Genomic DNA, 24,184 nt, shown 5'->3' with positions numbered 1-24,184 from the left:
TCCCTGTGCTATGCAGCTGCTCCCCCCTCGCTATCTATTTTACATTTGGTAGTGTATATATGTCCATGCCACTCTCTCACTTTGTCCCAGCTTACCGTTCGCCCTCCCTGTGTCCTCAAGTCCATTCTCTACGTCTGCATCTTTATTCCTGTCCTGCCCCTAGGTTCTTCAGAACCTTTTTTTTTTTTTTAGATTCCATATATATGTGTTAGCATACGGTATTTGTTTTTCTCTTTCTGACTTACTTCACTCTGTATGACAGTCTCTAGGTCCATCCATCTCACTGCAAATAACTCAATTTCGTTTCTCTTTATGGCTGAGTAATATTCCATTGTATATATGCCAGCACGATTTCTTGAACAGCATATTCTTGCCCCCACTCTCTCGAAATGCCAGTTGGATTTTCTGTTCTGTTCCTTTGATCCATCTGTTGACTCTGACACCAATACTTTACTGCTGCAATTACTATAGGTTTAAAATATATTTGTTTGTATTTGATATGACAAGCATCAGGGGATGCTCTAATTCAGTCTTTTTTTCCCAAAAAATTTCTTATGTATTTCTTCACATTTATTCATCCAGATTAATGTCAGATTTATTTTATCAACTTCAACTCAAAAACTCAATTGAGATTTTGATTGCACTTATGAGAAATTCATGATGAATTTGGGGAAGATTGACTTTTTACAATATCAAGTCTTCTTATCTTAAAACTGAGTATGGCCCTCTATTCGTTTGAATTGTTCAGTAAAATGTGAGAGCTTTTCTTTATAAGGTCCTGCACTCTTCCTGTTAAGATTTTTTCCCTGATATTTTATATTTTGGTTGCTATTGTGAATGCAACCCTTTCTCCCATTAAATTTTCTAACTGGTTGTTACCATTATGTAGAAAATCTAATATATTTTTCTATATTTCTTTTGTAACTAGCTTAATCAACTTATTAATTATAATAATTTTCACTTGATCCTTGGATTTTCTGGGAAGTTAATCAGGTTTTTGACTCTCCCTTTCCAATAATTATATCACTTTTTCTTTTTTTTTTTTTTTTTGCGGTGCGTGGGCCTCTCACCGCCGCGGCCCCTCCCATTGCCGAGCACAGGCTCCAGACGCACAGGACCAGCGGCCATGGCTCACGGGCCCAGCCTCTCTGAGGCACGTGGGATCCTCCCGGACAGGGGCATGAACCCGTGTCGCCTGCATTGGCAGGCGGACTCTCAACCACTGCACCACACAGGGAAGCCCTCTTTTTTTTTTTACTATGGCATTGACTAGAACTTATTTCCATACAATCTTTCATGACAGCTTGAATCAAGGACGTCTTTGCATAGTTACAGGATAACGTTTTATCTTTAAGCATGACAGTAGTTCCTGGTTTAGACTTGTACTTTATCCCTCTTTGGAATTATCACTCTATTCCAAGTTTACTCTGGGGATTTTTTTTTTAATGTATACTATATTTTTTCAAATGCCTTTTGGGCATCTATCTAATGGCCATATGATTTTTCTCCTTTAATCTCTATTCCTGAGACAAGTTGCATTGATAGATTTGTTAAGGTTGACAGTCTTCGAATTCCTGCAATAAACTTCACTTTGTCATTTATACTATTATATTTATTACTCTTCTGCTGGATTCAGTTTATAATATTTTTTATCCCATTAATGTTGGTGTACGAGACTACAGACTACTCTTTCAGAAGCTTAGCTGAGAAGGGGAAGAAAGAGAGAACCAAAGCTATAGTGACTCAGAATGAAGGAAGTATGTATTTTGAGCATACTTCCTCAAAGTATGAATAGGTTTGTGGGGACATGTCCAGGGGAGAGGAAACACTTGAGGACATAAGAGAAAGAGGACATAACTGATGGAACAGGAGCCTGTGACGCTGAGACTGGAGGGGAAGAGTCCAGGACAGGTGAGAGAGGCCACATCAGTTGGGGCCGGTCATGGTTGGAGGCCTCAGTCGCCATGGCGTCAAGGAAGCACGGTTATCCTCCCGGGTTAGTGGGTGAGGGCTGGAGGCGTGTAGTGGAAGTTGAGAACAGCTGCTGAGAGAAATGAGGAAAATCAGAGGATTGTCGTGGACGCCAGGCCACACTGAGGTTGAAGACCTTGGCTTTGGGGGGCTTCAGTTTGCAAGATGATGTAATTATTTTTTCTAGGAGCGTTGTGGGTGTGGAAGGGGACTGTGGGCCCGACGCGGTGTTGGCGTTCTGATGGGTGAATGTGGAAGGCAGCCGGTGGAGCTGTGGACCTGGCAGTTCCCGCACGTTGGCAACGGGGATCATGAGGAACTGAGAGCATACACATGACACAGCAGGCCTCTCGGAGAGCACAGGTTGTCTTTTTTTTGGGGGGGCAGTACGCGGGCCTCTCACTGTTGTGGCCTCTCCCGTGGTGGAGCACAGGCTCCGGACGCGCAGGCTCAGCGGCCATGGCTCACGGGCCAAGCCGGTCCGTGGCACGTGGGATCCTCCCGGACTGGGGCACGAACCCGTGTCCCCTGCATCAGCAGGCGGACTCTCAACCACTGCGCCACCAGGGAAGCCCACAGGTTGTCTTTTTTAAAACGTCCACCTTGAGGCAAAATTTTCCATTTTTGCCCTGTCACAAAACAAACAGAATGCACCATGGCTTAAGCCAGATAACTTATGTAACTGATTTCATGCTCTGTCACATTTCTGACAGTTACAAAAAGTCTGTGCTTGTGTTGGGACCACAGGAAGTGTGTTCTACTGCAGGGGAAACGCTGAGAGGAGGGAGTGGTTCAGGTGATCTGGCCAGCAGATCCAGCTGGGAGAAAGGGGGCTGGTGGAGACAGGGTGGCTGGGAGCTGGCCAAGGCTGTGAGTGCCTGAAGGGAGCTAGAGGTGAAAGACCTGGAGAGCAGGAGGCCCAAGGCCCCAAGGCTGGCCTGTTGAGTGGGCATTCTACCTGGATCTTGAGGTCACTCCCAAATGATGCTGGGAGAGACAGGGAGACAGTAAGCTGGACATAGGTTTCAGTGAGTGTGGAGGAGTGTCCAGGGAGTTGGGAGGATGGCACTGAGGCGGGGAGGTGGGTGTGGCTGGAAGGTAGGCCCTGCAGAGGAGGAGCAGGTATGTTTGGAAAGTTGCAGTGGGGAGCAAGAAAAATGCTGACTCGCCCTGGGCCCCTCGATGGAGCCTGGGAGGCCCAGAGAGGGGAGTGACCCACTGGAGACCATCCCTTACCCCACCCCCGCCCACCCAGCTAACAAGCAGCAGGGCTGGGATACACACCCGGGTCTGTGGCTCCCTGAGGGTCAGCAGGCAGACTTCTGGGTGAGGGTGTGACCTGTAGGCACTGCCATCCCCATCCTGCAAGACCCTGTCAGAGCTGAGCCCAGAGGCCCCCCCGGCACTCCCTGCTGAAGGTGGCCTCTGGGTGGCTTGGCTAAAAGTGTCCAACCCCAGTAATAAAGTTGCAGACGTAGAGAATGGACTTGAGGACACACGGAGGGGGAAGGGTGAGCTGGGACGAAGTGAGAGAGTGGCGTGGACATATATACACTACCAAATGTAAAATAGATAGCTAGTGGGAAGCAGCCGCATAGCACAGGGAGATCAGCTCGGTGCTTTGTGACCACCTAGAGGGGTGGGATAGGGAGGGTGGGAGGGAGACACAAGAGGGAGGAGCTATGGGGATATATGTATATGTATAGCTGATTGTTATAAAGCAGAAACTAACACACCACTGTAAAGTAATTATACTCTAATAAAGGTGTTAAAAAATTTTTTTTAAACTGTCCAACCCTGAATGTGCCCAGGCAGCCAGGGAGCACAAGGATGGAGCACCCTTCTAGAACCCAGGGGCTCTACCTCCACATCAGAGTGGCCCAACCTGTCTCCCCTTCCTGGTGCATTCTTTTGGGACTGCCCCCTCCTGGATGAAAGAGGATGTAGTGCCTATGGGATTTGGCCCTGGATGGAAAGGGTTTACATCTGACCGTAGCTATTGCGGGCTCTGGAACCTTGGGCAGGCAGCCATCTAAGTTTCAGACTTATTACCTGCAAAAAGGGGATGCAGGACTTAATCTAGCATGTATGATTCCCTTGCTAGTTGCTGTTATGATGAAAGGAAGGAGTCCACGTGTCACCGGTTGAGTTCTCCAGGTTCTCTCAGAAGCTGACTCTGGGAGGGCGAGTAACAGACTGGACGTTTATTAGGTCGCACTCTCAAGATCAGCACCCACTGGGGAGGGGGGGAGTCCTTCAGAACCGCCGAGTCAGTTAACTCCTGTGCTTTGCCTTGGGAAGGAGAGGGCAACGGGCAAGGTGCCCTCCTCAGTCAAGGACGGTTCCAGAAGAGGGATGGGGACCGTCAGGGTGGCAGCACTCCCTGCAGCTGGGAGAATAAGTCCTTCAGCTGTAAAGCCAGTCCTGGGCTCAGCCCCTGCATGGATTGGTTGATCTGGGGGAGCCATGAACCCCCTAATATCATGAGAAAAGTTGGTATCCTTTCTAAGGTGAGAGTCTACTTTTTATCAGCTCCCTTAAAAGGGTCTCTGACCCTAGTTTTTAGGAACGATTACTTTAGGGTCACATTCTAAGTGGAGAAGGGAGTCTCCTTGACCTTCTCACTCTACAGTCCGCCTCTCCCCACCTGGTCATGTCTGGGAAGCCCCTTCTAGGTGTAGTGGTTAATAGGGAGGTGTTGGTGCCAGACTCACTGCCTGGGTTCAAATCCTGATTCTGCCCCTTGCTGGCTGCGGCGCCTTGGGGGATTTTCTTCTGTAGCAGTGGGGGGAAACATAGCCCCTATCTCACAGATAGCCGTGTGGACAAATGTCAGTGCCTAGAGCAGCGCCTGCTCTCGTCTAAGTGTGAGCTGCTATGTGAAGAGCTCAGGATTTTCACCACACTTTCTGGGATTTGAGCTCCGTCAACCTCCTTTCTCACCATGTTGACACATCATTTACCATATCCTCTGTTTCTCTTCAGAATGTGTTGGTATTTTTGAGGGGCTTCCAAGGGGCTCCACCTGAGTCCTTGGCTTCATACCTGCTTGACTCCTTCAAAAATCTTCCTTGTTTTTTCTTCTGTCTTCTGTCATTTCCCCTAAGCCATCTGCCCCTTCCCCAGGACCTGTAAACAGCAACAGCTCCCCTCACCCAACACCCTCCTCAGCTGCTTCCTCTTTCTGCTTCCTTTCCCTTGACCAGTAAACTTCTAAAAAATAAAATAAAATACCTCGAACTGTTGCCTTCCCACTTTCCCCTTCCCCACCCACTCCTCAAGTGCTGACTGTGGGCTCTACCTGGTTTCTTTCTCCGAAGCTGCTCTCTGAGGTCATATGGCTGCTGAGAGCAAAGGACTGGCACTGCAGATGCTCTCCCTCCTATCCCCCTCCCTTCCCCAGCCCCTCCCTCCCTCCTTTCTCCCCTTGTACTTGCTCAGCCCAGGCCACACTCCCAGACTGACTCTCAAATTACCAGCCTTCTCCAGCTCTCTGGTGCCTGTCCAGCCCCCCCTTCCTCCTCAGCCTCAAGTCAGGGCACTGCTCTTAGATCTGTCATTTCTTACATCTGTAGGTGGACGTTTTTCACCAAATTAGGGGAATTTTCAGCTTTTATTCCTGAAAATATTCCTTTCTGCTCAATTCTCTCTCTCCTTTCCTTCTGATTCTTTTTATGTTAAATTACCTGATGTTGTCCCATGGGTCAGTGAGTCTCTGTTCCTTTTTAAATCATTTTTCTGTGTTCTTCAGATGGGATAATTTCTATTGATCTATTTTCAAGTTCAATGACCCTTTCTTCTGAGACCCCAATCTGATGTTTTAAGTTTATCCAGTGAATTTTTTATTTTAGATCTTGTAGCTTTGAGTCCTGGAATTTCCATTTAGATCTTTTATATAGTTTCCATTTTCTGCTGAAATTTCTACATCTGTTCACTCATTATGAATATCTTTTCCTTTTAAATGTCTAAACATATTTATGGTAGTTGTTTACAAATTCCTTTCTATTAATTATAACATCTCTATTACTTGGGGACCTGCTTGTATTGGATCTATTTTTCTTGATAATGGGTCTCATTTTCCTGTTTCTTCTCATGTCTAAAATGTTTTCTTACTGTATTGTTGGCCATTATGGATGAGACATTGTAAGGAGTCTAGTTTTTTTTTTCCTTTAAAGGGTGTTGATTTGCTTCTGGTAGACATTAATTGCAGGTGGATCATCTTGATCCTGGCAGGCTAATGTTTTTTTTCTTTGCTGTTTTTTATTTTTTTTCCTTGGTCTTAGGGTATGGCAGTGACTCTAAGTCATGGTTGTTAGCCCAAGGTGTTGACTTTCCGGGATCACTCCTGAATGCTCCAAGTACTTACTGAGGTCTTGCTACTTCTGGTTGGACTGGAATTTGGTCTCTGGGCCCTGAATGACCTGTAGTAACGCTGTACAGCAGCCGCTCCCTGCTGGGATTTGTGGAGTCTTGTCCTATGCAGAGCAGCCCAGCCCTCAGCCAAGTACCCTTGTAGATGCCACAGTCTCCTTCAGCACAACTCCCTTCTCTCCACTATTGTGTTTGTTTGCTAGGGCTGCTGTAACAGAGTACCACAGACTGAGTGGCTTAACCAGCCTGTATTCCTCACAGTTATGGAGGCTGGAAGTACAAGATCAAGGTGTCCCTCTGTGTATTCAGATTTCCTCTTCTTATAAGGATGCCAGTCAGATTAGATTAGGGCCCACCGTAACAGCCTCATTTTAACTTACTCATGTCTTTATTTTTTATTCTATTTTTTTAAATATTTATTTATTTATTTATCTTTGGCTGCATTGGGTCTTCGTTGCCGTGCGTGGGCTTTCTCTATTTGCAGCGAGCGGGGGCTACTCTTCGTTGCGGTGGCTTCTCTTGTTGTGGAGCACGGGCTCTAGGCGTGCGGGCTTCAGTAGTTGTGGCACGCGGACTCAGTAATTGTGGCTCTCGCGGCTCTAGAGAACAGACTCAGTAGTTGTGGCGCACGGGCTTAGTTGCTCCGCGGCATGTGGGATCTTCCTGGACCAGGGATCGAACCTACGTCCCCCGCATTGGCAGGCGGATTCTTAACCACTGTGCCACCAGGGAAGCCCTGCTCCTGTCTTTAAGAACCCTGTCTCCAAACACAGGCACATTCTGAGGTATGGGGGTTACAGCTTCAACATGTGAATTGCTGGGGGTGGAGGCACAGTTCAGCCCATACCAGCTATCCGGCCCCTCAAATTCTGGCCTCTTCAGCAGCCCTGAACTCTGATCTCCGCCATGTGGAAAGCGCCTGGGTAGAAATCTGAGGCAAACAGGGGCCTCACCTCCTGCCTCCCCCTTCTCAGTAATTGCAGCCTTGCGCTGCCTGTGACCGATGGTTGAAAAGAGCTGCTTTACACATTTTGTGCTTCGAACCAGGAGGGCAAGTCCAGTCCTAGCGGCTCTATCGGGCTGGAGTCAAAGTCCAACAGCTGCTTTTACCTTCTCTGCCCCAGTTCAGGGGTCAGAATTACTCATGATACCAAACAGACTTTCCTTGCCCACGCCGTGAGGGTCACAGTCACGCTGCGACACTTAGCAGGTGCCCGGTGTGCGCTGGCCTGCTTTGCCCGAGCTTCCCTCCCAGCGCTGCCCTGGTCTCCATGGGGACCTTGGATGGGGACTGGGTGGCAAACACCCTCCCCTTCACTTTTCTCTCTGCCTTTGCCTCCCTTGGCTTTATTTATTGCCCCAGGAAGAAGAAAGCCACATTTCCACAGGAGGCAGTTTTGGTGGGGAGACAGGCAGAGAGGTCGGGGCAGAAGGAGGAAGACGGAGATCTAGAGAAAGGCTCTTCCAAGGGCAGTCGACCAAGGCAGGGGAAGCAGGGGAGTAGGAGGGTAGTGCTGGCTTCTCTTCAGGGCTCCACACGGGCCTGCGCTTTGGGCCCAGAATCTGGATATGACCTTTGCAGCGTCAGAATCCTGAGTTTCCATTCACTCTCCCAGAGCGGTGCCAGGGCCAGGGGCCTGACTCATGAATAGCAGAGAAGGCCTGAAGACAGGTTTATCCCTTGACTGTGGCTGGGAGGGGTCAGGGGTAACTTTCCAGGGCCGACACACTCCAGTCTGGCAGCTGCCCACAGCTTAGGGATCTGTATGGCCACCAGAGGACATCAGGACAGCCTGGGATGAGTCTGGGATGAGCCCTTCCTCCTCTAGACCCAGGCTGCCTCCTTCCCCCACAGAATGGAAAACCAGCCCCAAGCCTCCGCTCCCATCTCCCTGTCCCAGGCTCCCTCCAGACCACCTCCTCTGCTTTCATTTGCTGAGAACCATCTCCCTGCTGCTTGGATGTGCCCTTGGCCACAGCTCTGAGCCCCAGACCCTCTCCAAGGGCCCTTCGAGGCAGGTCCAGCAGCACAGCTCCCCAAACCACTCCTCCTCGGGTTGCTCGCCTGCTGTGCCATTTACAGCGCTTCTTGCATCCCCTAAATCCAGAGGGTGTTGCTTCCAGGCCTGGCCTCCACTTTAAATGGGAAGGAGGGTTTTCTCTGCACACGTGAATATCTGACCTTTGGGAAAAGCTCCTTCTCCTGGAGGTCAGATCCTGGAGAACCCCAGCGAATCATGGCAGTTTTCAGATTTTGAGGCCCTCTTTTCAGAGATCCAGTGAGTTCAGATGGCGGAGTGGGGGTGGGAAGTTGGGTTTCTATTAGCATCAGAAAGAAACACATCAGGAAACTCTAAGATTATTAATAGAATGAAATTCTATAAACTGCAGTACCTCAATTCACCCACCATTCAGAATATACAATAGTTATTTTTATCTAAATATTTCCTGAACAAGATTCAGATGTTAAATTAAACAACTGTTACTCTATTTAGTTTCATTTATGGTTAATAAAACTATGAGGCACAATAAGAACTTACAATAGATCCAGAAAATATTATTACTGAGCATTTAAACGAATGTTCTCTAAATTAATGAGTAAAACTTGAATAAGGAGTGTTTCTACTTTAACACGAAGAAAGGAAAATGTAAATATGAACATTGAGAAAATTACAAGGGCCAACGTGTTACCAAGGGTGTTGCATCGAAAAATATGAAGCTAAATGAAGAAAGATACGGGAAAGGTGATTCAGCAAGTGATGAAATCACAATGTAAAAAGGTCTAATTTTAGCAGGGGTTCTATTACACAGGAATAGGCTGGATGCACGTATGAAGAGGCCACCTCCTGCAGCTCTGTGGGGAGTGTCAGCTGATGGTAGCAGCAGTTATAACATGAAAACACAGCCCCTTCCCCCTCCCCCCTCTCTTCTCTCCCTCCCTCTTTATCTTCCTTCTTTAATTTCTCACTTCCTTCATCCCATCAACACTAACTGTGGGTGCTAGGTATACGTCAGCTAACAAGACAGACAAGATTTCTGTCCTCACGGATTACAGTCCAGCGGGATAGGCAGACATTAAACGACTAAACAAACAAACCACACTAATAAATATACATTTGCAAAAGGAGATTAAGTGTTGGGAAGACGTACAGGGTGCTATGCAACGGACTGACCGAGTGGATTTCATCTGGGTGCTCAGGGAAGGTTTCTTAGAGGGAGTGCAGAGAAATCAGGAGTTATCCAACTGGAGAGGGAGGGCTGGGGCTCCTGGCAGAGGGGACAGCAAGGGCAAAGGCCCCAAGGCAAGTCTGACGTGTTCAAAGAGCTGGAGGAATGCCAGTGTGGCTGGAGCACGGGGAGAGAGGAAATGACTGATCAGGAGGAGCCCCCGGTGCTGGGCAGGGCACGGATTTAAGTTAAGGGTGATAAGAGACCATTTAGAGATTTTTTTAAGGAGGAGAAGGACCTGAGCATATTTGCACTAAAAAAAAATAATAATAATTGCAGAGGTGTGAGTGGACGTGGAGTGACCAGGTAGGAGGCTGCTCTGGTCAACAAGGTAGCCAGCGGACGGAGTCTTCTATAGGGCAGGGGCAGTGGGGCAGAGGGAGCGAACAGGTGGATTCAAAATGCATTCAGGAGTTTGAATTTTGAAGGACATATTAGAAATAAGGGTGAGGAAGTGGAGGTGCCCGTGGTGGCCTCTCCACTTGGGGCAGAACAGCCAGGAGGTGGAGGCACCCTCTCCACTGTGTCTGAAACTCTCTTGTTTTACAATTAAGAGGCATTAAAGGTGGCCTTTGAGATGGGAACACGGAGGCCCCCAAGGTCACCCAGCGGTTGACAGAGCTGGGACTGGATCCCAGTGCAGCGGTTACCACTCAGTGGTGCTGGGAGCAGATCTCCACTGAGTTCCCTGCTCCAGGCTGGGGTGGGGATTCCACGGTCTCACCCGGCACCCTGTGCAGCCCCGCCTCCCTCCCAGGCTGGGCATCCCCCCAGGTCCAGCAGCCTGCTGGGTGGCCTTCCTGCAGGCATGCCCTGCGGAGCCCCTCCACCCAGCCAGGCTGCAGGGACGGTGCCAGGGAGGCCTCCACACGCCAGCCCGGAGCACAGTGGCCACATCCACGTGCCCGCCTCCCTTCCTTCTGCTGTTTCTCCTCTCTGGGCAGCCTCCAGCTTCTATTTCTGCCTCCCTCTGTCCCTTCTGCCCTTCACATGTCATGGTCATCATCAAGTCCTACACCTTGATTGCTGTAAGTGGCCCTCTACACAGTGGGTCGTCAACTTCCGTTTATTAAATTGGACTGCAGGTCACTTTCCCCCTGAGTTTGCCCCTCTGTCCCCAGTGCTCTGACCCCTCTCCCCGCCTCCCAGAGGACCTGTACATCGTCCACTCCTGACTCTGACATCCTCATAAATTTGTTGCATCCACCCTGCCTGCCATCTTTCTGGGTCAGGTCCGCCCTGCTACCTCTCATCAGAATTGTTGCAAAGCGTCTAACTTCTCCCCCACCTGCAGCCTCTCCCTCCTCCAATTAATTTCTTTCCTCTCTTTTTTTTTTTTAATAGATCTTTATTGGAGTATAATTGCTTCACAATACTGTGTTAGTTTCTGTTGCACAACAAAGTGAATCAGCCATATGCGTACACATGTCCCCATATCCCCTCCCTCTTGAGCCTCCCTCCCACCCTCCCTACCCCACCCCTCTAGGTCTTCGCAAAGCACTGAGCTGATCTCCCTGTGCTATGCTGCTGCTTCCCACCAGCCAACTATTTTACATTGGGTAGTGTGTACATGTCGCTGCTACTCTCACTTCGCCCCAGCTTCGCCCTCCCACCCCGTGTCATCAGGTCCATTCTCCATGTCTACTTCTTTATTCCTGCCCTGCAACTAGGTTCATAGCTCTGGCCTTAGACACTGCCATGCCCTCTCTGGGCCTCAGTTTCTCCATCTTTAAAGAGAAATGTTAGACTAAGGGTATTGATAACTCTAAGAATCTGTCTTTAAAGATTCACGTTAATTGGCTCTTATGATCTATTCAAAGATACACTAGGTCAGTGACTCTCAGTGGGGAGTAGGGGCTACATCCCCAAAGGTGAGGGTGTGTCAGAATCTGCCTCCTCCAATCAATTTCATACATGTTTCCTGCTCAAAAACCTCCAGAATCTTTTCCCATTTAGGTTGTTACATAATATTGAGCAAAGTTCCCTGTGCTAGACAGTAGGTCCTTGTTGGTTATCCATTTTAAACATAGCATATATATAACTGAATCACTTTGCTGTACACCTGAAACTAACACAACATTGTTAATTAACTATGCTCCAATATAAAATTAAAAATTAAAAAAAAAAAAAAACCAACCTTCAGAAGCGGCCCATGGCCAGCTGGAGGAAATGCCTGGCGCTGCCGCCCAGCTCAGCCATGGCCTTGCACCCTTTCTCACTTCTCCCCATCCCTCCCCAACACACCCCCCCCCCCACCCCCAGCCTGTTTCCACCTAGAGCTTTTGCTTCAATCTCTCTCTCCACCCCCCAGTGCTAGAAGTTCAACACCCCCCACTCCTCCCAGCACAGCTCCCGCCAGGCTCCTTGGTGAAGCACCCCCCGTCTCCTCGTGCTGCCCCCCACCCCGCCGGGAGGAGTCCCCCTTCCTCGGCACCCTCAGCTCTGCCGCCTCCTCAGGCACCCATCGCTGCCTACCTGGCCCGTCACTGTTTGTGCTGGTGCCTTGGCACAGGGGTCCTGAGGGAGGCTGACAAACTCAGTGGGGGCTGAGTTTTGTCTGAGGGGCTCAAGGCATCCAGGGGGCCGTGTATACACTTTGCTTCTAAGCTGGGAGCTCCTGGCGGGTAGGGACAGTGGTGGGCTCATCTCTGGATCCCCAGCACCCCGCACAGGTGTGGCATCTGGCAGGCACGCAGCTGACCTCTGCCAGGTGAACAACCAGGGGGCTAATGCGGCAGGAATTCAGGACAGGGATTAGGGAACCCAGGGAAGCGCCAGGAAGGAGGTGGAACTGGTGGACTGAGCAGGGAGGAGTTCAGTAGGGAAAGGGGGGAGGAAGAGGATAGAGAGCCTGCGGGGAGCGCGGGAGAGGCAGTCTCCTTGGGATGAGCAGAGGGGCTGGGTTTGGACTTGGACAGGGGACAGTGTCTGGACCTGGTGAGGTTGGTCCTGTGTGGGCAGATGGTGTGCCAGGCGGAAGAGCTGGGGAAACAGAGGGAGCCCTGGCCTCCCCATCCCACAACGCACTGGACAGGTCCCTCTCCCCTCCCATCAGCAGGGACGTGGCCTGCGGACAGCGCTTCTGAGAACCTGGTCCAGCCTGCGTGGGAAGAGCTGGAGTGGAAGGGCAGCCTGAGGCCCTCTTCCCGTGCGCCACCCCACGTTTTACACTTTCCAGATTCCAAGAGGCACATTGGGAAGGTGAGGATCTCAGCAACGTACACAGCTATTGCCAGAGGAGGGAGGCACCAGGATCAGAACGGCTCGGCCAATCCTGAGGCATTAGGAGGGATGCACAGAGACTCAGAAGCAGAGAGGCCTTTGGAGGCTGAACCTGGAGCCGACTGGAAGTGTGGGTGCGGGGGACGGGGGAGTCACAGTTGACCTGGATGAGATCACTAAGGGCTGAGTGTGGAGCGAGAGGAGGGGAGGTGCACGGACTGCACGCTGGTGATCCTGGCACTGGGGGCGGTGGGGGGCGGGCGTCAGGGAGATGAGACGGTGACTCTCAATGCTGCCAGCAGAGGAGCAGTCAGTGGCGTGGGCGGACAGGGGGGGGAGGGGCATTCCTGGAGCCGAGAGAAGAAGACCTTTCCGGGAGGATCAGGCGACCACCTGTGTCCAAGGCTATTGACAGGTCAGGTGAGACAAGTTTGGAGAACCAACCACTGGACTTCCAGCATGGACATGATGGTGACCTTGACAGGAGTGGTCTCAGGGACAAAATGACTACAGGGGGTTGTAGAGAGAGTGGGGCCAGGCCTGGCAAGCGGTGTAGCAAATAGTTTTGCCTGAAAGATAGGCAGTAGCTAGAGAGGGCCGCGTGGCCAGGGGAGAGCTTTTATTCGGGTGGGAGTGACCCAGGAAGGGAGCACAACCAGTCGGTGTCCGTGAGGTGGCCGGGATGGGGAAGGGGTGGTGCTCCAGGCACAGGGGAGGGGTGGGCCTCAGGCTGGAGCAGGACGACTCACCGGAGGTCAGAAGGGGAAGAGGTCAAGGGCACAGGTGCGTGCAGGTGGGGAGACTTGGTAGCAGGAGCATGGGGTGTTTCTGTCTGAGCCATGCACGGGGTTATGACACCCACTTTAGAGATGAGGAAGCCGGGGTACAGAGAGGCGAAGTACCCACTGTTAGACAGTGGACTTGACCTAAGATTCAAAGGCAGCAGAAACTCCCCAGACAGGGAGTGGGAGAAGGAAAGACTCAGGCAAGGGGCAGGGAGGGGCCGTCGGCAATAGTCTAGGTCCTGTCTGTCCTGGAGGCCACTTAATTCTGTGAGATTAAGTGGGCAGCATGTGCTGGCCTGCAGCGGGCCTCCACAGGGGAACACGTTGGAGTGCAGACGTCAGAGGGAGGACCCTTGGAGAGGAGGCTTCAGGTGATACCCGAGAGAGCACCCTGTGGGGGGCGAGGGGGCCTGTGCAAGCAGGGAGGGGCCTGGCCCTGCCTCACGGTCCAGCACCAAGGCCTGCCTGGCTCGGCTCAAACCCCCCCAGTGTGCCTCCCCCAAGCCACTAACGCCAGGTCCACGCTGGCTGTGGCACAGGCTGTAGCCGTGGAAGTGGGGCAGGAGGGAACTATGGGGTCCCCAGGGAACCGTGCTGGTGAGGGTGGAACGGGGTAGGGGGACAGGACCCGGGAGCGGCCAGAGCTCAGACGGGCTGAGGGTGGTTCTCCACTCCTGTGAAGACTGAAGCAGCCGCAGGCCCCAGTCCTCATGATGCAGCTGAGTCACCATCAGGTATGGATTCCCGGGGTCGGGGCAGGGGGTGGCGGGGGAGGGCTGAGCAAGCAGGCTCAGGTCCTGAGCTGCCGTGAGTGAGGTCCAGGGCCCCCCACATGGAGGCACAGGCTCTCCTCCGTGGCTACAGGTCCCACATTCTTGTCTCTTCCCTGGACCACCCCGCAGAGCAGGGCCAGGGTCTCTAGGCGGCCCCTGCCAACAAGCCCGCGTTGGGAGTCTGGGCGGCCTGAGGGCCCGCCCTCTCTGCAGGATGCAGATGTGTCCTCGCCTCACTCAGGAAAAGCACGGGCCAAACCATCCCACCCTGAGCTCTGCAACGGACCGCAGGCCGAAGCCATCCGTTCTGCACACCTGTGATGTTGACTGGGCTACAACTCCCTCCACTCCTCAGCACCTGTGGCCTCTGGGGGTCGGGGGGCGTCCTCCAGGTAAGGCAGGTAAGACCCAGGCCAGGCCAGCTCAGGGACTTCTGCTGACCCCCCTCATTAGGGAAGGACACTGAGATGCAGGGACTTAGCTGCCACTTTTGCGAAGCGGCTCACTTGACACGAGCAGGGGAGGTTTCTCGGGCTAAGCCAGCTGGCACCTGACCCCTGACTTCACCATAACAGTCTCATCTGCTGACACAGAGGGCGTTGTCAGAGCAGACCAGCAGCAGACGCCTGCAAGTTCAGAGGTGTCTGGCCTCAGAGCTCTCATCCAACAACATCCTCTTCTTGGAGCTCTTGGCATTTTGTGACTCTGGGAGAGTTCCCAGCAGGACCTGGGTACCCTGATGCTGCAGTGACCACCCCTACACCAGCCAGACTATCTAACTGAACCTCAGTCACAGCAGGAGACTAAAATCCTCCAAGGTCAGAGAGAATACAGGGGGCCCCTTCGCCTGGGGGTGCACTACCGTCCTCCCAGCCCTGCCGGCCTCCCCACCAAACGGACCAGGTAAGAATTAGGTTGTGACGTTGGGTGGGTGGAGGGAGGGTTTACTGGGATTCCAGCTGCTCACCTGCTTCCTGGGGCTCAGCTCTCTGCTCCCTGCTCCTCTCCTCTCCCCAGGTCCTGGCTCCATCGCCCTAGCAGAAGGCCTCCCGCAAGCCAAGCCCTGGAGGGATGCGCCTTCCCCTCCTGCCCTTCTGCCCAAGCAGGGCTGCCGGCTCCTTTGGATCTTTTTGCGGTCTGGGCTTGCTGTTCCTCTCTACAGTAGTCAGGAAGCCCTTACCCCAAAAAGTATCTGCGGGAGGCCTTGTCTACAGAGGGGACGCCCCCGAGGGCTCCAGGTGGGTCACACACCAAACCCGCAACATGGAGTGGAGCCGTCAACCTGGCCATCCCATCGAGCTGCTGGTGACCTCAGCGCAAGTGCTGAACCTCTCTGTGCATCGGTGCTCCACCACGCCTTCAATCGTTTACCTGTGTGCAAAGTCTATGGGAGATTCCACAAGGTACAAAAAAACAGGAGTGGCTCAGTTGAAGGTGGCAGCTGTTGTGTGGCGGCTGGGCTCCGGCCCTCTGTCCTATCTAGAGACCACCTCTGTCTAGGCTCCTTTTGGGGAATTACCTCTCCTACCCTGTGGGGACTCCTGGTGGGACTGTCACTCGAGACACCTTGCCTTTCCCTGCCCACTTGGATAAGAGACCCAAGACAGGCCTGGGAATTGGAATCCCGTGGGGAGGGTACAAGATGGGGAACGAAACCGTCGATGCTGATTAATTAGCAGCGGTGCCAATGGGAAGACTGTGAGCTCGTGCCGCCGGCGTCCCCTGAATTGTCTGGCGCCTGCCTTTCGCTAGCCTGGACCTTCAACTGCCCCCTTCACCTTATGAACCACCCCAAATCCTTCAATGCAATCCTTTATTGTTTTAGTTAAGCATTCAATAGAGCTGCTTGCCTCGGGATACAGAGACCTCTAGAGACAGGAGGAGGGATTTCTCACGCTGGAGAGGAGGAGGGGCAGGGCCTCAGGGAGCTGAGGGACCACCCTTGGGGGAGGCCCACGTGGTGTCAGCCCCCAGGGGACAGGGGACAGAACAGAGGACAGAGGTCACATACAAGGCTTGGTTTAAGGCCCAAGGAAACATTACCAAAGGTGCGAACAATGTTTGGGATGAAGGACAGAGGAGGACGTATATGATATGGAGAAATGTGAAATAAAAGATAAACAGGGGGCTTCCCTGGTGGCGCAGTGGTTGAGAGTCCGCCTGCCGATGCAGGGGACACGGGTTCGTGCGTGCCCTGGTCCGGGAGGATCCCACAGGCCGCAGAGCAAAAAAAAAAAAAAAAAAGGGAAAAGATAAACAGGTTCTTCATTTTCTAAATGGGGGAGAGGATGGGTTGTGACAACTGCAGGTGGCTGTGGGTCGCTGTCCCTCCTGCCAGCTGCTGGGTGTCTGGACACCACTGCTGTGGCTGCAGTGAGCCCCGTCTCATGTTCCACCGCTAAGGGAGGTCCCGAACTTGACACTCTCTATCCAGGAAAAGGCTCGTTCCCCTGCCCCTCCTTGTCTGGAATCCTCCACCTGGCCCTGGCTCGCTGCTGTGCCCGGGAAACCCACGGTGAGGGGGCACAGTGTCAGGCCTCCCCAGGTCCATTAGCCATTAGAGGCCACACCAGAGCCACGGCCTGCAAGAAACAAGGCAGCTGGAAGTTTCCTTCCCCATGCAGAAGCCGGCAAGAGGCAAGTCACACATGAGCTGATGTGTGGCCCACGCTGAGTTCAGAGGTGCTAAAGGATCCCGAATGAGGCTGGTGTTCACTGGGGCTGGGGCGGGGGTGGTGTCAGGAATGAGGGCTGGGTGTGTGGGTCCCAGAGCAATTACTGTAGCTGTGTGAGGTCAACGGAGCCCCCGCCCGGACACAAACATCAGTGGCTGATGATAGGGTGGTGACAAAGGCTGTAAGGCTGACTAGTGCCTGTGACTGCCGGACCTCCTACCCCTGGTGTGCCACCCTGACCTCCCAACCCCACCCAGTGCAAAGGAGGTCATGCCCTGCCATCTGCCCACGGGCCCGCGAGTGGGGAACGCATCTGCAGCTCAGGGTGGCATTCGTGTGGTCAGAATGGGGTAGTGCGCCCACACAGCCTCCAGAGAGCTCCACTCACGGGTCGCTCCACCGCTGCTGAGTCCGACTCCGCTCTAGGAGGGCAAGGCCTGCAGATCTTGAGCACAGAATTGCAGTTTCTTTGAGGCACAGTCCTGAGGGGCTCAGGGCCTGAGAGGGATGGAGAGGAAAGAGACAGATGGAGGGCAGGAGGGAGTGGAGGACGGAGGGAGAGGTTGCTGGAGGGAAGAAGCCTCTCAGTGAGGGGGTCTGCACCACAGGCCACTCTCCTGGGTCTAGGCCACCTTTCAAAGGGAGCTTCTGGGTCCACGTTCCAGGTGTTTGACTGTCCCTGGCCCTTCACTTGAGCCCCTCAGGCTGCAACTCAGAGCCTTGCACCCCAGGGAAGCTGTTCCCAGGAAAGAGAGCAGGGCCCAGGGAGAGGGAGGGTTCAGAAAAGGCTCCTGTTTCCAATGTTGATGGAAACAACCTGAATTTCAGAATCAATCAGATCTGGATTCAAATCTCAGGTCCTCCCCCTGTGAGCTGTGTCACCTCGGGAAAGTCCTTTACCCTCCCTGTGGGCACCTCAGTGTCCCATCAGTAATATGGGGCCAATGATGCCCTCCCTGCAGGGGCGTGGAGGGGAGTCACTGTCAGTCATAACCGTGGAGAAGAAGGCCCCCCACTCTGAGTCTAGGGGTGTCAGCTCTGGGGACTATCTGCCCGGCTGCCTGCGCACTGCTGCGTCTTTCTGCTTTTGTGTGTATGTGTTCATTTGGCAGTGAGTTGTCTGATTGAAATCAGCCATGGTTGCATGCCCCCTACCTAACGCACCCAAACAGACAGGAGGTGTGCTGTGGCCCAAGGACTGTGGCCAGCACTGTAAGGGGTTGAAGCCAGTCCGCAGGCCCTGGGGGCAAGAGACGAGGATGGGAGGGGCATGGCCGCCAGAGCTGGAGGGGCCAAGGCTGAGTCTTAGGGAGAGGGAGGTGGGGGAGGGGAGGTGGCACAGAAAAAGCGAAAGAAAATCTAGAAAGAGAGGGAAGAAAGGAGGAGAGTTCACGGCAAAATGGGAAGTCTCTCTAGACGGCCGGTGTCCCCCCTCTGTGGCTGTTCAAGTTGCCCCAGCAGCACCTGGGCAAGGCATCCCAAGCTGAGGGAGTGTCCCTGCACCAGTCCCCTTCCTTCTCTGGGCCTCAGCTTCTGCCTCCAGAAGATCAGAGGAAGCTGGATTCCTTCTCTCAGCTACCATCCCTCCCCTCCCAGGCCCACCGGCTGTCTGGAGGGTGGGAGCTGTGAGGGTGCAGAGGAGCTCGTGGGCGCGCCAGCCAAGGGATGCTGGGGGGTGGGGTACGGGGGCGGGCAGGCTGAGACAGAACACTGAGCCTCCGTGAGGAAGGAGTCAGAGAAATTACCAGCAATGAAACCTATAGGTTTCCCCAAAGTACAGTTTGAATAGAAATGTCAAATGCACCTGGGGTTGTTACACCCTGTAATCCTAATGACATATAATCCTATATACCAGCTTGATAATATCACGGAGTGCGTATGTTAATCCTGCCTTTCTCCTGGGGATGAGCTTTCTCCTCCCAGCAGAGCCTACAAAGCCTTCTTTGTTCTCCCCAGAGGTGGCCTCATCCAGGCTGAGCCTGGGGAAGTGACAGTGGAAGGTCCAAAGAGCTCCCAGAAGAGAGCTGTCATTTCATTAGGAAGGGAATAGACAGTTGTCATCTGGTGCTTTCATTTGTGCCTAATCTGGGTGTAACCTGAGTCCCCTGGGAGTTGCTGAGCCCTCCCACCCCCGCCCCCCCATCATCAGACTCTCTGTTCTGGACTCTGTCTCCTCTCCCACCCTCCCTCTCTATCCTTTTCCTATCCTCTTATGCCTCCTTTCCCACTTCCCTCCCTTCTTTTTTTCCCAGTGTCTATGGCTTGTTCTGCCAAGGACACCCTCAGACACGGTTCTTTCCTTCGAGAGCCCCCAGGGACTAGTGTACACTAATCCTGTGGGATGGTGTTCCCTAGCTGCAGGGCCTGGGCAGGGGGAGGGAGAGCAGACCATCGCAGGAGGTGGGAGCAGCACGGCTAGTGGTCTGTGGGCAGGGGGCTTCCAGGATAGGGGACAGAACGTCAGGCCAGTGCACCCCTCAAGATGCACCCTGGGCTTGTCTTGCCAGCGGTCCAGCCCATGCCTGTCTCCAGGACATAAAGCTGCCTTTGCTTTCAGAGCAGGAAATCTCCTTCTGGGCTCCTCTTAAGGAGGTGGGGTTTTTAAGGTCCAAGTTGCAGTCACCCACACAATCCAGGAATCGCATCCCAAACCCCACGCTCCTGTGCTCAGCCTTCCAGGGCTGTGGTTCTGGAAGCGTGGTCCCTGGGCCAGCAGCTTCAGTGCCACCTGAGATCTTATTAGAAACGCACATTCCTGGTCCCAGCACCCAGCACCAAGGGCGTGCTGAGATGGTTTGCGTCACCTTGGGAGAACGAAATCGTGCGCATCTGCTCCCCAGCTCCACCTTTAGTGAAGGTCGCATTGGGGTCTTGAAATCAGCTGCGGTGGGAATATTTACACCATGGAAACTGGCAAACACTACAAATCAGTGCCTATTTTCTTTTCAGAGAGCAGCTTCCAGCACACCACTGGGCCCCATCCAGAACTACTGAATCAGAAATTCTGGAGGTGGGGTCCAGCAATCTGGGTTTAAGTAAGCTTTCCAGGTGATTCTGATTCAGAATTCTGATTCTGATTCCAGGTGATTCTCAAACTGCACACTCCAGTTTGAGAAGGACTCAGTGGGTCGGTGCTGGTGGAATCATGAATCTCAGGGCTGAGATAGAAAAGGGAGATGTGGTGGCCAAGGAGTAGGGAGGGTTTCACGAGGAAACTTTGAGAAAGGTAAAGAAAGGACAGAGAAAATAAACCAGACCCTGGGCCTCCCCTCCAGGCAGAGGGGCAGCAGGCATCTGGCAGGAAGCCCTCCTGGGCAGAGGTGAGACTCCAGCCCAGCGACTGGGCTAAGGTGCCGAGGAGGTTGGGTGAAGCCTGCTTGGATTGTACCTGTGTCTCCAGGTATCCGGGTGAGGGAGCCATGCGTGAGATCAGGAGGGCACAGAATAAGTGGCTGGAAAAATGTCCCTTTTGATGATATTTCCAAAACAACAACAACAAAAGCACACAAGCATTTTGTTAGAGGTATAAGGAAGGGAAATCTCGAAAGTTTTCTTTCAAGGACAAGAAGAAAATGGAAAATCACAGTACCATACCCATTACTGCTCATGTAAATGGGGGCAAAATGCCATGGGAATTTTCTTTGTTCAATTTTGAAATATTTCAAACATACAGAAAAATACAAGGGGGCAATATAACGAAAGTCTTGCACCCACTCCCAGAAATAGCAAATGTTAACATTTTGCCACATTCATACCAGATCAGTTAAAAATAAATAAATGAATAAACAAACCAGCAAACAAAAACCTTACAGACATGGCAAAGTCCCTTTTGCACCCTTTTTCTTCCTTCAAAAACACGGCAACTGTCCTGAAATTGATGGGTTTTCTTTTCATACATGTCTTCCTACTTTACTACATATGAATAACTCATAAATTACACCTTGCTATGCTTTGAGTGCTTCTTAATTTACATAAGTGGTGTCACACCGAACCTATCATTCTGGAACTTGCTTTTTTTTCACCTAACATTATGTTTCCAAGCGCTATCCATGCTAATGGGTGGAGACCTAGCTCATTCATTTTAATTGATGAATAACATTAAACTGTACAAACAGACCACAGTTCATCTGCTCACCTACTTATGGACATTTAAGTTGTTTCCAGTTTTTCACTGTCACAAATGATTCTGCAGTGAGCATCCTTGAACTTGTTTCTCTAGGGTATATTCCTAGAAGTGGTGCTGCCGCCCTTGGGAGAGTGCATTCCCAATGACACTCACGTTGCTGAATTGCTCCCTAGCTTGGCTGAACAGGTTCACACTTCCACAGGTGTGGATATGATATGTTCTAGAATACTCTTTATTCAGTATGTTCTCAGATTGGGTTCTTTTCTGAACATAAAAACCATTATAAGGGTTTTCTCTAGTTCATTCCTGACTTTTCTTCTCCGAACTCTCTTCTCCCTGAAAGTCTTAAATTCTTTAGCCATCAATTCCTTTACCAGCAGGGTTTTCCAGAATATGAACCTAGAAGGGATGACCCCCCTAGAAGGCCCAGAAGGGATGACCAGTATGTGTGTTATAAGGTGGAGTGGTGTATGTGTGTTTGTCTGTGCTTGCAGCTTTGTACCAAAGCCAGCAAGGAGGACTGGAAAGGGCAAGACTTTCTGCCACGGCTTTTCCACAATCCATCAAAACCAGGAGAGAGGGGGGCACCGGCTGTGACCCAGAATCGCTCTCATGGTCCTCTTCCTCCACCTCTCTTACTTGGTGTGGGTTAGGGGCAGAATTGTCCCAGGATGTCACCCTACTGTCCCATCTTCCCTGCTCTCCTACCCTGACCCAACTCCAAATACTCTCTGAGCCATACAAACCCACGGGAGGTGCGATGTCCAGGGGAGGGGCAGGGCAGTCCCATGTGCTCCATCTGGGGGAAAGGGCTGACTTTTTGGCCCTGAGCCTAAGAGCTCTCTGTCCATGCCAAAGGCTGCCTCCTGCATCTGGGCCTGTGGGGCTAGGAGAGCTGCCAAAATCCTAGACTGGGCAGTGACAGTGGACAGCCTAGATCTTGGCCAGTGACTCTGGGGCCATTCAGAACTGCTCTGGAGTTCCCTCCCAGACCATGAAGCGAGGAGCCTTAAAGGTCTCTGAAGCAGACTTGAGAAAGGGGATAAAGGGACACCACAAAATCACCTGTCTCAGACTAGAGGCGTTTCAAGGGGCAGAAACCCAAAGTGAGTGAAAAAATACAATTCACAGTTAAGTGGGAGTGTGGAGGGCCCTGATCCGAGGACTATTTCTGGATGAGACATTTTCCCCCCAACACTTTAAGTGCGGCCAGCAGGAGTTGTTTGCTTGTAGGGGGGTATTTGTACTTTTTCAAAAAGATGAAGCCTGAAATTCTTTTTGGCCCTAAACGTCCTGCTCTCGTGGGCAACAGGTGGCTTGCTTCGTGCTGGAGGATTCATGCTGGAGGACAGGAGGCTTACCCCTGCGCCAAGCAGGTCCCATCGGAGTCCTCACCTTTGAGCCCCGCCCACCAGCCAATGAGGACTCGCGGAGGTGATGTCACTACATCCCGTTTCCCAGCCCTGCCGGGAGGATGGGACCAGCTGGGGAAAAGAGCCAATGTAAGTGACGGATGCCACAACCATGTTGGTAAAGAAGTGGAAGGCAAATGAGTCAGCAGCAAGTTTAAGCAATGAACAATTGCACCACGGGGTGTTTCTCAAATTCTTGTCTACTTTTAGAAAGTATGCAATGCCATTGGATTGAGCATCTTGGTTCTGAAATAGCTACAGAAAATGTTAAAAATGCTGTGGGTGAAGATGTGCCCACATTTACCTCTTCTGAAACAATAGTTAACAATTGCGCTGCATGTCCCTCAGCAAATGTTTTAACGCTGGCTGTTCCTTAGTTTCCGTATCTGTGAATGAGGGGAATGTATGAAAATTGTCTCTGACGATTCCTTTCAGTCCGACAGTCCATGATTTGATATTATGCTCACATTCTTTTTTTCACACTTTTTTTTTTTTTTTTTTTTTGCGGTACGCGGGCCTCTCACTGTTGTGGCGTCTCCCGTTGTGGAGCACAGGCTCCAGACGCGCAGGCTCAGCGGCTCACGGGCCCAGTCGCTCCGCGGCATGTGGGATCCTCCCGGACCGGGGCACGAACCCGTGTCCCCTGCATCGGCAGGCGGACTCCCAACCACTGAGCCACCAGGGAAGCCCCTATGCTCACATTCTTAATACTCTGGCTGGGTCTACACAATGCCAAGACCACTAGCCAATTCAGTTAGTGTGGACAAAATGTTCTTTCCAATCAATTCCTTGGCACCATGTAGATAAAACAACCAGTTAATTGACACAATTTTTCATTTTCACAATGGATTGGCCTGGCATCATCTTGACCAGTTCCTTCATGGTGATGTCCTGACACACTGCATGTCTGTTATGAGATGTGTCAGAGAAAATTTGTTATTAATAATGAACTATTCAGATTTTCAAATGATTGATGCATTTTTTATCAATTAGAACAGATTCAACATATTCTATGATGACGCCCCTGTCACTCACTTGCATTCTGATACGCCTCCCTGTCTGGAAGAAGAAGGATTGGAGTTACAGCTGCCCGCCAGGGATTGCCTGTAGCCCTGAGCCAATGGGCAGTGAGTCATGGACATGTGAGTGTCATCCATCACCTGCAACGTGGCATTTGACCTTGACTGATGGAGACCCTTGACACATGGTCAGACATCAAGTCACTGGAGACCCAGGCCCTGGGACAATCTGACCCAGATTGTGTACTGCTGCCAGCATCCTATGATCCAGCTGAAAGCCAATAAAGAAAAAAAGTGTTGAAGAAAGCACAAAATGAAGGGCCTGTTCATTATGCCAGTCTCTTAATCCAAAGAAGCATTATTTCACCATGATCTGTTCATAGCCGGGGAAGGGGAGGGGGTATACAGTAGTGTTTACTGAGCATTTAGGTGCCAAGTCCTGTGCCAGACACTCATGGCAGGTTTGAATGGTACTTGCCATACTTTCTGTTCTCTGCTGTCCGGTCAAGACAGCACTTCCTCCCCCTTGTGGTTTGGAATCTTCATGTAATATTCTGGCCAGTGAGTTGTGAGTAGAAACAATGTGTGTCAATTCAATGTCA

At 51.8% G+C, this 24,184-nt stretch overlaps 1 long non-coding RNA gene across 8 annotated transcripts; it reads left to right on the top strand.

The window, feature by feature from the left end:
- Positions 1–1,799: 1,799 nt before the first annotated feature.
- On the top strand, positions 1,800–23,883 carry LOC116759000. 8 transcript variants are annotated; one of them, XR_004351327.1, is made up of 8 exons: positions 1,800–1,911; positions 2,159–2,334; positions 12,626–14,311; positions 14,480–14,742; positions 14,944–15,253; positions 15,368–15,753; positions 22,464–22,653; positions 23,557–23,883. It is a non-coding gene; the product is annotated as an uncharacterized LOC116759000 (long non-coding RNA). The 8 variants fall into 8 exon arrangements; XR_004351324.1 differs by having other exon boundaries at positions 14,926–15,253; XR_004351329.1 differs by having other exon boundaries at positions 12,749–14,311; positions 14,480–15,253.
- The last annotated feature ends 301 nt before the right edge of the window (positions 23,884–24,184 follow it).

Source organism: Phocoena sinus, chromosome 9, assembly GCF_008692025.1.
Source record: "Phocoena sinus isolate mPhoSin1 chromosome 9, mPhoSin1.pri, whole genome shotgun sequence".
NCBI classification, from domain to species: Eukaryota; Metazoa; Chordata; class Mammalia; order Artiodactyla; family Phocoenidae; genus Phocoena; species Phocoena sinus.
Note: the sequence above shows the minus strand (reverse complement) of the source record. Positions and strands in the feature narration are given on the sequence as shown.